The 15,335-nt window shown below is 38.7% G+C and overlaps 1 protein-coding gene across 3 annotated transcripts in view; it reads left to right on the top strand.

Annotated features, from left to right (window-relative positions):
- RELN (reelin) overlaps positions 1-15,335 on the top strand; it is a 531,612-nt gene that overhangs the window by 289,527 nt on the left and 226,750 nt on the right. The gene's annotated exons all lie outside the window — the stretch shown is intronic.

The raw sequence follows: 15,335 nt of genomic DNA, 5'->3' as shown, positions 1-15,335 counted from the left end.
CCTAGTTCACTCTGCGTTGATTTACACTCTGGCCATTTATGCACATCCACTTTCACCCTCTATAGCTTAAATGTTCCGTGAGGACTAAGAAGTGTACAAGTATCCCTCTTTGTATTTAGGGCAGAATTTTACTCACGACTACAGCTAAATAAATATGAACTGAATTGAATTCTATTCTTAGGTTAGGAAAGAGATTTAGTGAGGTTCCACGTTGGCGCTCAATACTAGACCCTTCTTGACTGCTGAGGCAGGGGAGAGTGCTGAATGAAATCCGCGAGCAATATTATAACCTGGTCTGAGCCAGCAGTTTTCACTTTCTTATCAATCAAGGACTCTTGATCAAGGATTCTTTTATCACAGATCTTTAGGATGTGAATACATCCACTGTAAGGAAAGCAAAATCTAAGAAACTGCCCAGGCTTCCAGGAGTTTGTTATCAAATAGGTGGAGGTGGGGGAGGGGAAGTCCACGTGGGAGAAGAAACGGAGGGGTACAGACCACAGAGGAGGGTGAGAGGGCAGCCTGTCGGAAAGTCCAGGAAAGAGGGAGATCCAAAGGCCGGACTATATCATTTGGGAGGGAGACTGACAAGAGCAGGTGTGGTACCGCCCCAGAGAGTCAGCGTCACAAGGAAGGTTAGAGCGATGGCTCCCTTCAGGGAGATAAGACAGTGGCCATTCTAAGACCTTGAGACCAAGGTCAAAGCCCGAACTGCAACAAGGGTGGTAATGCAGAGTCTCCAGATTGCTGGGGGTGGAGAGGGACGTTACTTAACACCTGCTGCCAAAGGTGGGGATCAGTCCTCCTAGAAAATGAGCCAGGCCTGAGCACTGGGGCTCGGTTTATGGCCTCCACCCCAGGGAACGGAGGGCTGCTCAGCAGGGAACCTGGCAAAGCCTGGCACGTTTTGCATTTGTCTTCCTTGTGTTTTTCTCAACATAAGATCTGATGAAACCTCTATGTTGTGGACTTGGGAGGGAACTTGCAAAGAGCTGGGCACCTGAAATTGGTTGGAAATGACATGGCGTTCCATAAAGCAGGAGGGAATTGGTCCCTTTCTCTCTTATAGGAGTGGCAGGAAAAAGGAAAAAATACAAATATTTTGGAAGTGAGGGAATGGGGAATAGGAATGAAAGGGAGCAGGGTACAAAGGGGAGGAGGACAGCTGTTCATTTTATATCCTGTGGTCATTGTCCATCTGCCATAAACTGAAAGAAGTCACCTAATGAGGTTTGGGAATTTCAGCCAAGGAAGTGACTAAGGAGCAAAATATTAAGTGCAATAAATCACATACTGTCACATTTATTCAGAAGGAAAGGCTTGCAGATCTAATAGCCTGTTTACTAATAAAGTCAGTCAAAACAAAAATTATTACTAGTAGCCTCATTTTAAAAATAAATATAAAACATAAGGGGAAGAAGAGTTGCTTTTAAAACCTGGCTCTTTTTCTATATTTTATGAAAGAGGTTTTTTGAGTTTCATTCAAGGTAGTGTGTTTTTAGCATATGTATAGCATAAATATAGAATATTTGTGAGGATTTTTTTACCGTTACTTTATTTGACTTCTCTTAATCCTTAATATCAGTTTTTAGTAGATGCTTAAAATGGAAATTTTACTTTCATATAATGATCCTTTTTACAACACTATCCTTGAAATATGTTTCTTCATTTAAAAATATGCTAAATTCCCCCCAAAGGTATTTTCTGGTGGGCAAAACAGAGTTATAGACATAAATTCTGGATTTTCATATTCAAATAATTGCTTAATTGATCTTTTGGGGCAGCCGCAGATTTTGGACATGTTGATTTCTCTAAACCAACAGTTTCTATTATAAAATAATGATTTATCTCAGCTTCGGTCATCATATTTTACCAAAATTGAATTCACTTGCTCTTGACAGAGTAATTCGAGAATTTCCTCTTGTGTGGAATGGAACTGTTCTTAATTAAAGTAATATCTGTGGGCTCCTTTCAGTCACAATTCCCATCCCTGTCATTTGGGACTGAGAAGCCCAAGGATGCGTCCCGCCTGGGCTGCCACAAAGCATTATCCGATACAGTAACCATTTTTTCCTTCCCTGCCTCTTACCCACAAATCAGACTGCTTCCCTTTTGGCTACAGTGTCTGAACTTCATCAAGGCATGAGCTGCTGTCTCTGTGCCGGCACAGGCCAGGCGCATTGAGCCTGTATTTTATGAGCCTGAAGCAGTGCTGCATGGCAGGATGTGTGGGCAGGGTTAGACGTGGGGACAGCAGCTACTAGAATGCCTCAGAGGAGCCAGGGAGACTGGTGCTCAGCCAAGAACAGCATCCAAGTACTCTGTGGATACCTGAGGTACATGAAGGTAATAGGTAACCAAAACAACTGGCTTCGAAGGGTACACCAGGCAAGAAGCTAACTCACTGCTAGAGGACAAACTTGCTTACAGTGTTTACAAAATTTATAAACTAATGAAACAGATTTATATAGATGTGCCACATTACAAAATAGTATGAACAGGTACATAAAATCTTATCAAGTTTAGGTTTTTCTACTAGAAGAGGAATAAAAAAAAACATGAAAACTAAGAAATATATAAAACTGGTTATCCTGGAAATTACAACATTATCTGCTTAAAACCGGCAGTCACAATCTAGGTCCCGTGCATTAGGTAGTACTTCTAGACTGGCCGTATTACAAAGATTTTGCTCTACTTATGGTAGGTTGTTTTGATGCCATGGTCTGAGAGAGCTAATGCCCTTAGGATTTTTCTGGCAGACTTGGTAATGAAGGAAATAAAAACCTAAGTATAGTATAATCACTGTTGTTACTGGAAAATAAACATGCACAGCTGCCTCCAGTGAAATACTTGAGCAGAAGTTTGTGAAACTATCAAAATATTGATCATCTGTATAATAATGGTCCATGACTTGCTTGTGGCAGAATTACTTAGAAGAAGAAGAATTGCCAGGTAGCAAATAAGCTTTTACTGTGTTTCTCAGTGCTTTTGGATACAATGAACATTTTCTCTGTAGTGAGTAGTACTGTCCTTAAAAATCTCTCTGGGGGGAAAAAAATATAGATAATTGCCAGAACTGCTTATTATACCAATATCTTCATGTTGCTCATCACATTTTTCACTATATAGAATGAGGCAAGTCCCTTTGTTGAATGCCTTAGCCTACAGTAACATGTAATATCCTCTGGGAGTGACAGTGTCTGGCTTTTAAAAGCTTCTCTAAAAGTTCCCCGTTCATCTCTTTCTCTCTTTCCATTCACTGCAACCTCTAGTTAATGGCCCTGTCCTCCATTTATCTACCTTGAAAAGATGAAAGGATGTGTTGATTCTGCTAAGATTTGCTCCAGTCCTAGCAGGGAGTTCTAAGTAGCCTGATTACATCGATTTCATCACTTTATGATCTTTCTATATCAAATGCTGTTGTTTACACGCGGCTCTGGGCGCCCTGCTTGTCTCTGAGGTCTGAGTTTTGAGTAAGGGCAGCAGCAGCACTTGGGTTGCAAGAATCCTCAGCAGGGCTCTGTCCAGACACTCCTCGAGCCTTCAGGATTTATGGGTCCCGCTCCACTATCTAGAGGCATGATTTCTGGCAGTGCTTTCCCCATCTATAAATTCTATGAGATCACTTCTCTCCTTCTGTGGCCCTGTGCCACATTTAAAAAGGCAGCTTGTTTTTCAGGCAGAGCTTTGAGGAAAGAGCCTGCTCCCGGCAACCACTACCGAACCCCCAAGAGGCAGTAGCTCCTTCTATTGTTTCTGTTCTGATTTACTTTGAAAAGTCTGGGGCTTTGTGAAGAAGGGCATAACCAAATAAGAATAAAACTACCCTGGGCTTGGGAGACTAAAACCAATTGATTTATCCTTTTACTATAAAAGTAAAAAGAAATAAAGAAATAGAGAGGGCTACTGGAGACACAGGCTCACAGTTCCTAATCTGTAATTCCATATTACAATAAAAAACTCTCGGAAAAACCACAAACCTTTTTTTTTATATATTTATGTGATGGCAAAGCCTCCCATGACCTGAATTCATTTGGCAGCCAGACCTGACTTGAAATGATTTAAGGCTATTTATAATCTTTATTTATACTACTTATGTGAATCTTCATGTATTTCACTGTAGAAATATCAATATGTTTCATTATAGGGTATTGCCTCAGACCTTGCTGGGGATGTCACATAACATATGGTATATTTACCATGTTACCTTTCTGAAATCTGTAAATTAAGTAAAGAAGTAAGTAATTTGGATCCTGAAGTTTATCTTACCTTAAGGGATTATGGACTTGTATGACAGTTATTTTGAGAAAGGGAGTAACTCTTGAATTCTTAATAGAATAAATGACTAATATATCTATTTTTTAAGTAGTCTTGATTTTATACTAAATCAAGCTATTTTTTAAGTTGTTTATTTTTATGGCAACCACCCAAGAGAGATGAGAAGAAAGGAAGAAGTTTATTTGTGAATTTTGGGAAATTTGCTGACTCTAGGAAGTTCCCTAGCGTCTCCTCCGGGCGTGTACATTATGGTTAATGGGCTACTGCACAATGAACAGGTTTTCAGTGTGCTTAATATGGGCTTCCTTGATTAGCACATAATTGGTACTTGTTCATGTACGTGTGTATTCTTGGCATTATAAACTCTAACAGCCCTTTAAGAGCCTCTCGGCCAGCACTGCACAGAAACACTCCACTTAGTAAATCCTGGAAGGTACAGGTTCTCACTGGCTTTTTCTGAGCTCCTGAGGTTCACTCAGGTGGTCTCCAACACAGTCCAAAAATGAATGGCATGTTTCTTATGTAAGCAAACAATTTACTTACAAGTCATTTCATCCATCCTAATCTAGTTGTAACGTGATAGTTTCCTTTTAAGAATATTTTAATTGAGCCAGATCTGCCTGAAGTAATAGAAAAGGAAAATAATTTCAAGAATCATATCTTCTCATTCTCTTTTTATTGTTGTCCTGCATTGCAATACATTTGTCACTGGGATGTGCCATGTTAAGCAAAGTGGAAAGTGAACCATGTAATCTGGACCTTGGTGCTCCCACGTGAGTTAAGACATTCGTGAAATGTGCAGGAACACGCTTCAGGGCATGCTCTGTACAGGGGTGGGTCTAGGTTTTGTGGGTCCATGTTTGAACCTTACACAATTTGGGTGAGGGCTAGGTTGTCTTTAAGGAAAAGAATACAAAATTACACATTCAAAATTAAGTACAAATGTGAATATTTATTTAGAATGAGAAAAGAAATCACAACAAATTACAAATGTTTAGAAGTTGACAATACCACAAGCATCACAAAATCCAAAAATATAACATAACGTCTTTGTTAACTACCTGAAATACTCTTTTCCTTACAACTTTTGGGTGCATATTCTTAAACTGCCTCTGCATATGACAATTCTATAATATTTTTATTTAGAGACTAGAAAAATAATTCTGCCTCTAGCTTGGTGGATCAGAGTTTTTTTTTTCATTTATTTAACATCTTACCTTCACAATTCCTTACTGGTATATCATGTACGTTTTTAGGATCATTAGCAAATTGTAAAAATCTCTGTCTTAATTTCTTTCATGTATGAACTACAAGACTTCAGGGCATTTTGACTTCTCTTGCACAGTGACCAATCTTAGCAACTCTGAATTGACGTCACTCACTGAACAGTTTATTCCCACTGTTCTTGAGTCATGATGACATAGGTACTTCATCACAGTGGGTGGTAGGCATGTTCCTAGAAGCTCTTTCTATGCTGAGGATGACTGCACTGTGGAATAGAAGTGACCTGCATAACTATGTAACTGTATCACACACACATAACATATCTCCAACTCAACTTCCCCTTAGCCGGATCCCGAAAGCCGCCATGGCCACTCCACCACCACCTGGCATGAGGGTAACATGGTAAGGCAGTAGTCAAGAAAGGAGGCAGCAGTCTCAATCGGTTGCAAATGTTATAAAACATGGTCATGTGAACACATTGCTAGAGTTCCTCCCAGGGCCTTGGAAGGTGCTCATCCAAGTGCAGAGCCCTGAAGCTTAAGCTTCATGAGCTTCATGGTAAACCCACTTCTGTCTACCCTGTCCACTGTCTACACTAACATGTTAGAATTGAGCATTATATTTATCGATGTTATACTGATAAAGATGTGTTTACATTCTTATAATAAACTTATTGTCATTTTCACACTTCTTTCATGGGAAAGCCTCAACTTCCCTTCCAAATACCAATCACATCCTATCACCTTCCCTTTATTTAATATTCTATTACTTTTGCCTATCTCAGTAGTCGTATGTAGGAATCATGGAGATTTCTATACACTGCTCCACCTAGTATTCTGATTCCCTGTAAATAATAGTCATTAATGCAAAATAAGAAAAAAAATTTTTTCAATGTAGATATTTTAAGCCATGTATTTTTTTCATTGAGAATATTTCCATGTCTTTGTGACTCATTTTTGTTGATAAACAACTTTTGTTGTTGATATAAATGGGGAAGGGAAAAGAGCACTGGATTGGGAGTCGGGCCATATCGTCCTTTCTCTGCCAACTGGCCTTGTCGTGTAACCTTGGGGAAGTGGTGGAGCCTGTGTGAACCCCTGACAACTTGTTTGTAAAGTGAGAGTGTACATCTTCATGATCTCTTAAATGTCTTCCCACTGTAGTCCTAAATCCTAGAACTGGGTGACAAGAATGAGCTATGAGTTAACCAGGAATACATTTTGTCTGAAAATATGGTTATGATATTGTCTGTTTTAGTTCAGGGGGGCCCCACAAGAAATATCACAGTAGTTGCCTTTGATACCTTTATTCAACCAATTGTAGCTAATTTATACTTGTAGCCTGTTTTGCCATTAGGGAAAGATATTAAGTAGAGGAACAGAAAAGCAGCATCAGCCAAACCATGCAGTGTTGTTACCCTAACAATTCTCAGCATCGGAGAACAAATGTGCTGCCCCTCTAGCTTTCCCAGAAGAGTGACAGTCTCTGTGCTAGTGGACAGAGGCTATAAATCACCTCCATCTCCTTATCCTGCTGAAAAGAAATGCTACAAAAGAGCCAGTAACAGCAAAAATAATAATAATGGTATCATTGCATTTCCAAAAGACTTTCTTCCTAGAGTTTAAAGTGCTTCCTAAATTGCATTCATTCATTCATTCGTTCGTTCATTCAACAACTATTCACTGAGCTCCTATTCTGTGTGAAGTAGCTCTCAAGGCACTGGGGAGACAGGATTCACAAAACAAAAGCTTTGCCCTGATAGGGCTGACATGCTGATGAATATCAAACAAATGAATGTGAGGGAATAATGAATGCAATGAAGAAAATTAATCAGGGGTCAGCAAATGAGGAGTAGCATTTTGCTGGAGGCAGCCAGGGGGCAGCCGCTGAGGATGTAACCATTGATCAAAGGCTTGAATTGTTTCGGAGGGGTAGCCCGGCAGAAGGAACGGCCAACATAAGAGCCATGTGGACTGCTAAGGGGTCACCACACAGCTTATGTAAATGTCAGTTCTAAATGATATTTTACTTCTTAAGTGGGAAAGGCTATTCAAAGTGTATACATTTCCTAGTTTTTCCTGAATGACAGCCAAAGTCAAGAGAAGTGGGACTGAATCACGAGAAAATAACTAGGCTTTTGAGTTCCAATGTACCTCAGAAATAAGAAATATTTTTAATAATTGGTTGACTCATTGATTGATTGATTGACTGTTAGATTGATCATCTTGGCCTGACTCCCTATAAAAAAAGTGGAAAGTTACTTATCTATTGTTTTCTAAATTATACTAAGAATGATACTATTTAAATAGAACGGGGGGGGGGGGGGGGGGATAAAAGTTGATACCAATTTTAGTTGCAATTTTAAATTGAATAAGTGGTTCAAAGATCAAACCGAGATTACAAAAAAATATTTCTTAGAATCATAGTGACGAGTCTGTCTAACAGTGAAAGGAAGCAACCTTTTAGAAATAAGCTTTGCCATTCTTCTTATTTCTTTATTTTTAAATAAGAAGTACTAGGCACTGTTTTACATTTGTAAATATTAATTGTTTCCTTATAGTAAAATGATTATTTCAGAAACAGATTTACAAGATATTATGGAATGCGTTATTTAGGATACAAATGTGGATTACACTGTTATCTTAAATTTAATCCTGATTGTAATATTTTATCAGGTTAATGCTTTCCACATAATTAAAATTTTCTGAGTTGGGAGGTGTTAGGATTTACTTCTTTGGAATACAACTATTCTTTAAAATCTCTTCTAAATGCCTTTCTATAGATTTTTCAAGCAAATGACAAAAAAAGTGTTCTTTACAATACCTTTTGTGTTTGTTCTGAGTGCCCAGATAGGAGGTTATCACACTGATCTGGGTGAGAGATGATCTAAGGAGGTGGTGGTGAAGGTAAAATAAAGGCATAGATTCAATAAATTTGCAGGAGGAGGGTCCGCAGATTTGGGTGACTGGCTATGGGGGCAGGGAAAGGAGGGGAATGGGCAGGGAGCCTGCAGAGAAAGTGATGCCGAAGTAAACCTGATATTGAAGCTAGAGGTGGTTCAGTCCTTTAGATTTTACCAAAAAAAGGACCATCTGGCTCAAGTCAGGAGCCTGAGTAGAAGCAGAAGCACAAAAGCCTGTCCCAACATGTTCTGACCATGTGAAAATGAAGCACTGTTTGTCTGTTTTTTTAAAAGTGTGCTTTATGCCCAGAAGGAGTATAGTGAAGTGGTTTAAGGCATGGGTTCTGGTCTACCCAAATCTGAATCCCATTTGGGTCTAGCGTAAATCGCTTAACCTCTCTTTGCCTCCGTGCCCTTACCTATAAAGTGGACATGCACAGAGTAGTACCTCTCTGCTCATAGAAACCTTAATTTTTCTCTTGAGTTACTAGAATTTTTTCTTCTTTGTGGTACTACTAAAACTTTGATCAGATTTTCTGTTTTCTTTGGATGCTAGGAAGTGCAAAATCAAATTTCCACTCTAGCAATTGTAAAGACCTTATAAAGTTTATTTCATTATACTGATCCCAAAGGGCCTTCTTTTTCTTATCAAGTAGACAACTTTCTTCCCCTCTAACACATTTACAGTGATGCTTACAAACAGGTAGATTACTCATTTGGGTCTCAGTTTTCATCTCCAGGTTGAACTTACAGTGTTTCCATTAAAGAGCTGGAAAATAACCCCAAACGAAAGAATCGATGGGGGAAAAATGTGCCATAAGTTCTTTGATAAGCAGTAATTCAACTTAATATTTAGCCCATGAACAAATATTTGCTCCTTTTTCTGGGATAAATGAATTTATGAAATGAAACAAAAATACTGAATCATACCTGAAATCTCTTAACGTGGACCAAGATTTGTTGTCTAGGCACTTTTAATGCATTAATGCCTTAATCTTCACAACAGTTCTGTGAAGTGATTGCTGTTATTATTCACATTTGACAAATGTAGAAACTAGACACAGAAAAGATAAGTGACTTGTCCAAGGTCATACAGCTAAAAAGTGTCAGAGCCCAGATTGCAAACCTGGCAGCCTGCCCCCACCATTCACTCTCCTAACCCCTACACATGCTTTCTCTCTGGAAGATAACTTATATCAGAGGGAATTTCACTCTAAAAACTGAAGTTTAAAAAATTATGTAGAATTATCGGTAATACTAACAAGCATTGAATTTATTATCATATAGAATTCCTTCATATGAGAAAAATAAGATCTATTTAAGGCTATGTGATGATAAGGTTATATGATGGTAAGACGCACCTATCATCAAAGATTTTATAACATTACAATTTAGAGTAACATTTTTCTATAAGGTTACAATTTTATTAGGTTTCTTCCTAGACATAAAAGTGGGTTTTCTCCCTTAGAACGGGGTATTAATCTAGTTAAATATTCAAACAGAAACAAAATAAATCAACTTGAAAGGACAAGATAATGTCATACGATTAAGAAGACATTACGTTCGAGAAACTTTCTTTTTTTTTTAATGCAGTAGAAAATGATTCCTGATGGAGAGGTCAGAACATGTGTCTTGGGGATGATATTCTGTGTGGCTTTTGAGTACTTTGTATGACTTTGCAAATTGCTTATTTTTAATTATGCTGGACCATTATAATAAGACTTTACTAATAAGTAAAATAATTCATCTGGCTATCATTATTCCTCACATTACTTTATCTGGCTGATAAAAATGTACCATGATTACTCATGTGATCTGTCTCTGATATTTTTATTCTAAAAGCAGACTGGATTATGTAACCATCTAAGTCATCTAAGGGCAGTTTCTAATTAACATGGGGGAATTATTGCCCTGTTGACTATACAACAGTACCAAAGTTAATCTGTGGTAAGGATACATAAAGTCCAGATATTCTACAGCACAGCTCTCAGATGCCTTTTCACTTTGACCCAATTCAGGCAAATCGAAAGTCCTTAAGTCCCATCGATCTACAGTTATAGTTCCCCTTTCTAGTATAAATATAACACAGTAAAAACAAAGAAATGGAGAACTTAAAATAAGCAAATTACAGCAAACTTATTTATGATCTAGCCAGAGTTTATTGAGCTTCTATTGTGCACCAGGCACTATTCTGGGTACCAAGGACACAAGTAGTAAACAAGACAGACACGGTTCCTCCTTCAATGGAGCTTGCATTCTAACAGGAGATGGGCAATGAGCAAGTAAACAAGTAAATAAATAAGGTAAATTTAGATAGTGATAAGTACTATGAATTACTTAAAATGGAGTGATAAGATGGAGGGTGATTGGACACTGGGGGCTGGAGTTCTTTAGATTGAATGTGCAGGGAAGGCTTCTTTGAGGAGGTGATGTTTGCACAGAACCCCAAGAGAGAAGATGGACCCAGCCAAGGGGTGGTCTGTGGGGAAAGATATGAATGGAATGAGGAGAGAATAGAGTATGAGGAAATTGACATAATCAGTGTTGTTGTAGGCAGAGAGAAGGCATGGAAGCCCTGAGATGGAGTGTTCAGGGAGGAGAAAGAAAGTCCACAGTGTCTGGAACACAGTAAACGAGAAGAGTGGTACAAGGGAAGCTCTAAGTCACGGAGGGAGCTCAACCTTTTATTCCTAGTGGGCTGAGAAGCGTTGAGAGGGTTTTAAGCCAGGAATGAATGGCATGATCGCTAAAACAATTTAAAAGACTCCTCTGTTTTTGAAAGACCTCTTACTGCTGTGTGGAGAATGGATTACAGGGGGGTAAAAAAGGGAGTAAGAAAACCACCGAGACATGACCCTGACTTGACTAAGGTGGTAGCAGTAGAGAGGGATAGAAGCTGAACAATATTTTGGAGTCAGAACTCCCAGACTGATGGGTTGGAAGTGGGCAATGAAGCAAAGGGAGGAACCAAAGATGACACCTAGTGCTTTGTTTGAGCATCTGGGGTGGTGCCATTTGAAATGAAAAGGGTATCCTAGATATTTGGGGGGTGGAAAACCAATAATTCTAATTTTGACTTAAAGAGTCTGAGTTGTCCATTAGAGATGGTGAGTAGCAGTTGGATCTATAAGTGTGGATCTCATGGAAAATATAATTCTGGGTATTATCTGTTATAGATATTATTTAAAGCTTCAAAGTAAAAGGAGGCAATGTAGATAAGAGAAGAGAAAGCTACCAAAACAATTTGAGATCAAGAAGGAAAAGGGCAACAAAGGAGACTGAGAGGCGGCAGTCAGTGAAGCAGGAGAAAAATCAAGAAGGTGGTAGAAGATAGAAGAAAGTATCCAAGAAAAAAAGAGGGATGCACGGTGACAAATCCTGCTGAGAAGTCAAGTAACCTGAATATGGGGAAATGATCTGTTGACTTGGCAACACGGACTCCCCAGCCACCTAACCAAGAGCAGTTTCAGGGTGGAAGGGAAAGGGAATCGGAGGATGTGACGAAGTGGAGACAATCACTGGACAGCCCTTCTGAGAAGTCTTGCTATAAAGGGAAACAAAAATAGGATTGGAAGGAACAGAAGTTAGGGGTGTGACATCAAAAAAAACTTTTTTAAGATGGGATATGCTTTGTATGTTTCTATGATGTTTGTATGACAGTAAGAATGATCCAGGAAACTCATTGGCAGAAATTGGTGATACAAGAGAAAGAGGGGAAATCTTAAAGAACAACAGAAGATAGGATCTAGACCACATGAGAAGGTTCACCATTGGTAAGAACAGAAACACTTAATCCAGTATAACAGGAGGAAGGCAGAAAACACTGGTGCAGTGGTTGAAAAGATGAGGGCATTACTGTCTGGGTCTCTGTTTTTCTTAACTATACATGGTGCATTGTTAACCTAGTAAGAATGAACTTAGACATATGATTGTATGTTAAAATTCCAAAAATTTAAAAAATAACCCAGTATTTTTATACATAATTTGATAATGCAGAGCAAGTTATTAAAATAGCATAAATTCATAGGCACAAATTCAATAGTACAAATTCAGGACATCATCAATGAAAGGTGGTTTTGTTGCAAGATAGTTTCAAGGCATTATGTAGATATCTGCTTTAGCAGAGGAGTAGAGATGGCTTGTAGTTATATTGCAATGCATATATGTCTTAAGCCATAGGACAAACTGTAAGCCAATAATAGGCCAGAAATGTTGCTGAAAAAAGTATCCATCATTATGTACTATGGGGTTGACTAAATAATCAATAATAATGTAAATGACAGTTACAGTAAATTAATATAGGTTTATCTTTATCATTTATCAATTTATTTGTCAATTTAAAATCAAGAATTGACAACCAAGACCAACTGGAAACAACATTCATGAGGTACCTTTAACACAAAATATCCTGTCCTCCCCCAAACTGGGGATATTGCAGTAATCCTGGTGTTTGTAGCTCTACACTGGAGCCAGATATCCTAGACTGTTAGATGGGGGTCCTCAGTAAGTTCTAGAAGTTCATCAGTTTTATCTATGAGTATCAAACTTTAGGAACCCTTAATCACTTTGTAGGCTACTTGTATCCTTGATGTGGGTAAAAATGAAAATATATGGAATTTCCTCATTTGTTGGTAAGAACCAAAGAAAGAGTTTGAATTTTTAGACCTGGTTAAGTTCATCATGGTTCTCAGGCCATACTTTTATAACCATGGTTCTAAATTATCTTCCCTCCTTCAGCAATTGTTTAAATCCTTGCAAAATTACTACTTTAGAGTGAAGGATTACAATTACATTGGAAGTGGTCTGAAGGAGAGAAAATGGATCTGCAAGTGAGAGGACATTTTGCATTTTTCACTTGGGTTTGTCTTTCCTTTCTGGTTTTAAATATCAGCTTTGGCAATTAAAGATCTTTGATTTAAGAGGGGAAAGAAAGAAGTACCTGTTGTAGGTGGCACCTGCTCATTATTGTCTCGTCACTGCATCAGAGGTGCTTTGAGGTATGTGATAGCTCTGCACCACCGGATCTGGGAGCAGGGAGTTGGGGGTGGCGTTAGGCACCTGGGCACGTGGACGTAAATTAACTCTTTCCTCCCTTTATCACAGACAGAGTCAAGCAACCCTTGTCAACCTGGGCAAGGGGAAATCTTATTCTGTTGACAGAAGTCTATGTGACAGTGGGGCTGCAATTCAGAAGGGCTTATGTGAAGAAGAAATTCACCCAGTCTATGTGGAACAGTTGTATTAGGAGTGGGCATGGAGAATCATTTATTCACTGGCTTGGCACCATTTGGGATGGTAGTTTGATGGGGAGTGGTCCCAGAGGGAGGCAGCTATCCAAAGCCGACTGGTTCTCTTGGGTGGTGCTTCTTCCAGGAGGGGAAGTTCCCTTGGCATGGGCAGTACCTCTCCTCTGGCATCCATTCGTACCGCACACCTCAGTCCTGGTCTTCTAGTAGTCCACTCCTTTGTTGGGAGTCCCTGTGGCTTTTGAGCTATCTTTTCACATGGGTACCCTGGGCTAGTTCTGTTTTCCAGGGTACACATTTGGTCTCTAGAAACTGTGCACCTTTATCTCACTGGGGTAGAAGTACTGCTTTATCCTGAAGGGACTGAAAAATTGTTGAAGGATTATTAGCAAGGAGGTAACAATTCAGTTCACTTGTAGGAAGAGCACTGGCAAGAGTGGGGCTGGGTGAGGACATGTAAGGCTGAAGACAGGGAGACCAGCTAATCATTATTAAAAAGTTTTGGCAAGAGCTACTGAGAGTCCATTGACAATAGTGAGGAGGAGATGAGTTCAGAAGATATTAATAGTTTAGGTACAAAAGAGTTTAATGACTAAGGAAAAGTGAGTCACTAGCCAGGTGCCTTTTTTGTTTTATGGGTGCATAGTAAACTTATTCTCGCAACACTGAGATGGTAACATAAGAAAATAGACAGGAGAGGGGTCATATTGGTCATCAGGGTCATATTTAGACACATTTTTATTTTCATGTTTATCAGCTTTCCTTCTCTTTTTTTAATTTGTAAATAATTTCCACTGAATTGCTTCTGTAAGGAACATATTTTGGTTATCACTTGTTCTATCCTTTCCTTTTTTGGGATTCACTTTATACATTTGCTTTTAAGTACTTATGGTGTATAAAACACAAAGAAAGCACATAAATACCATTTACATTCTTTAAGCTAGTTTGAACTGTCTTTTGAAAAAACAGATTGTCTGCCAGACCTCATATTTGTTTGTGTTGAAGTTTGTCTCACATAATCCTGCCTGTTTCCATTTCCGGCGCCACAGTTTGATATTTATTTTAAGCAGCTGCTTAAGAAAGGTGGAACTTAACAATGATCAAAATGGCATAAAGTAGGTTTCTGTTTGAGCTCAGGGTTGCTGTGTAACTTTCCTTTCAGTAGCCTTCTCTCATGCTTTTTCATCTACATTTTAGCTGTGCGAATAAATCTAGGAAAACTGCTGTTTGGCCTTTTTAGCACACTGCCAGCTTTGGCAATTGCACACTAACTGGTGTTGTACTAAACACCACTGAAATAAAATAAATGAGTTTGATTAAAACTTGGAACTCCTGAGTACCACAAATGTAAAAACCATCAACAGATGCCATTTGCTGAAACCAAGGCTCCTCTAGCAGATGGATGAAAGTTAAAAATTAATTGCGCTATTTCTTTGTATTTTGGTTCATTTGTTTTAACATAGTATAAAAAACCCTGCTATTGAGTTACAGTAAACTCCTGGCTTATGTTTCATGGCTGGTTTCGGAATCTATGAAGATCTTTGATATTACAGTCAAATTGTGCTTTCTTGTATGTATTCATTGAACATGTAAAAACAAATTCTTATCAGAGTTTTAAAACTTTCTTTGGTAGTCATATCTCCAGTATTGAAAATAATAGTGAAAAACAATGACCGGATATCCAC

This window comes from Balaenoptera musculus, chromosome 9 (assembly GCF_009873245.2).
Source record: "Balaenoptera musculus isolate JJ_BM4_2016_0621 chromosome 9, mBalMus1.pri.v3, whole genome shotgun sequence".
Classification (NCBI taxonomy): Eukaryota; Metazoa; Chordata; class Mammalia; order Artiodactyla; family Balaenopteridae; genus Balaenoptera; species Balaenoptera musculus.
This window is presented reverse-complemented; position numbering and strand designations above follow the sequence as displayed.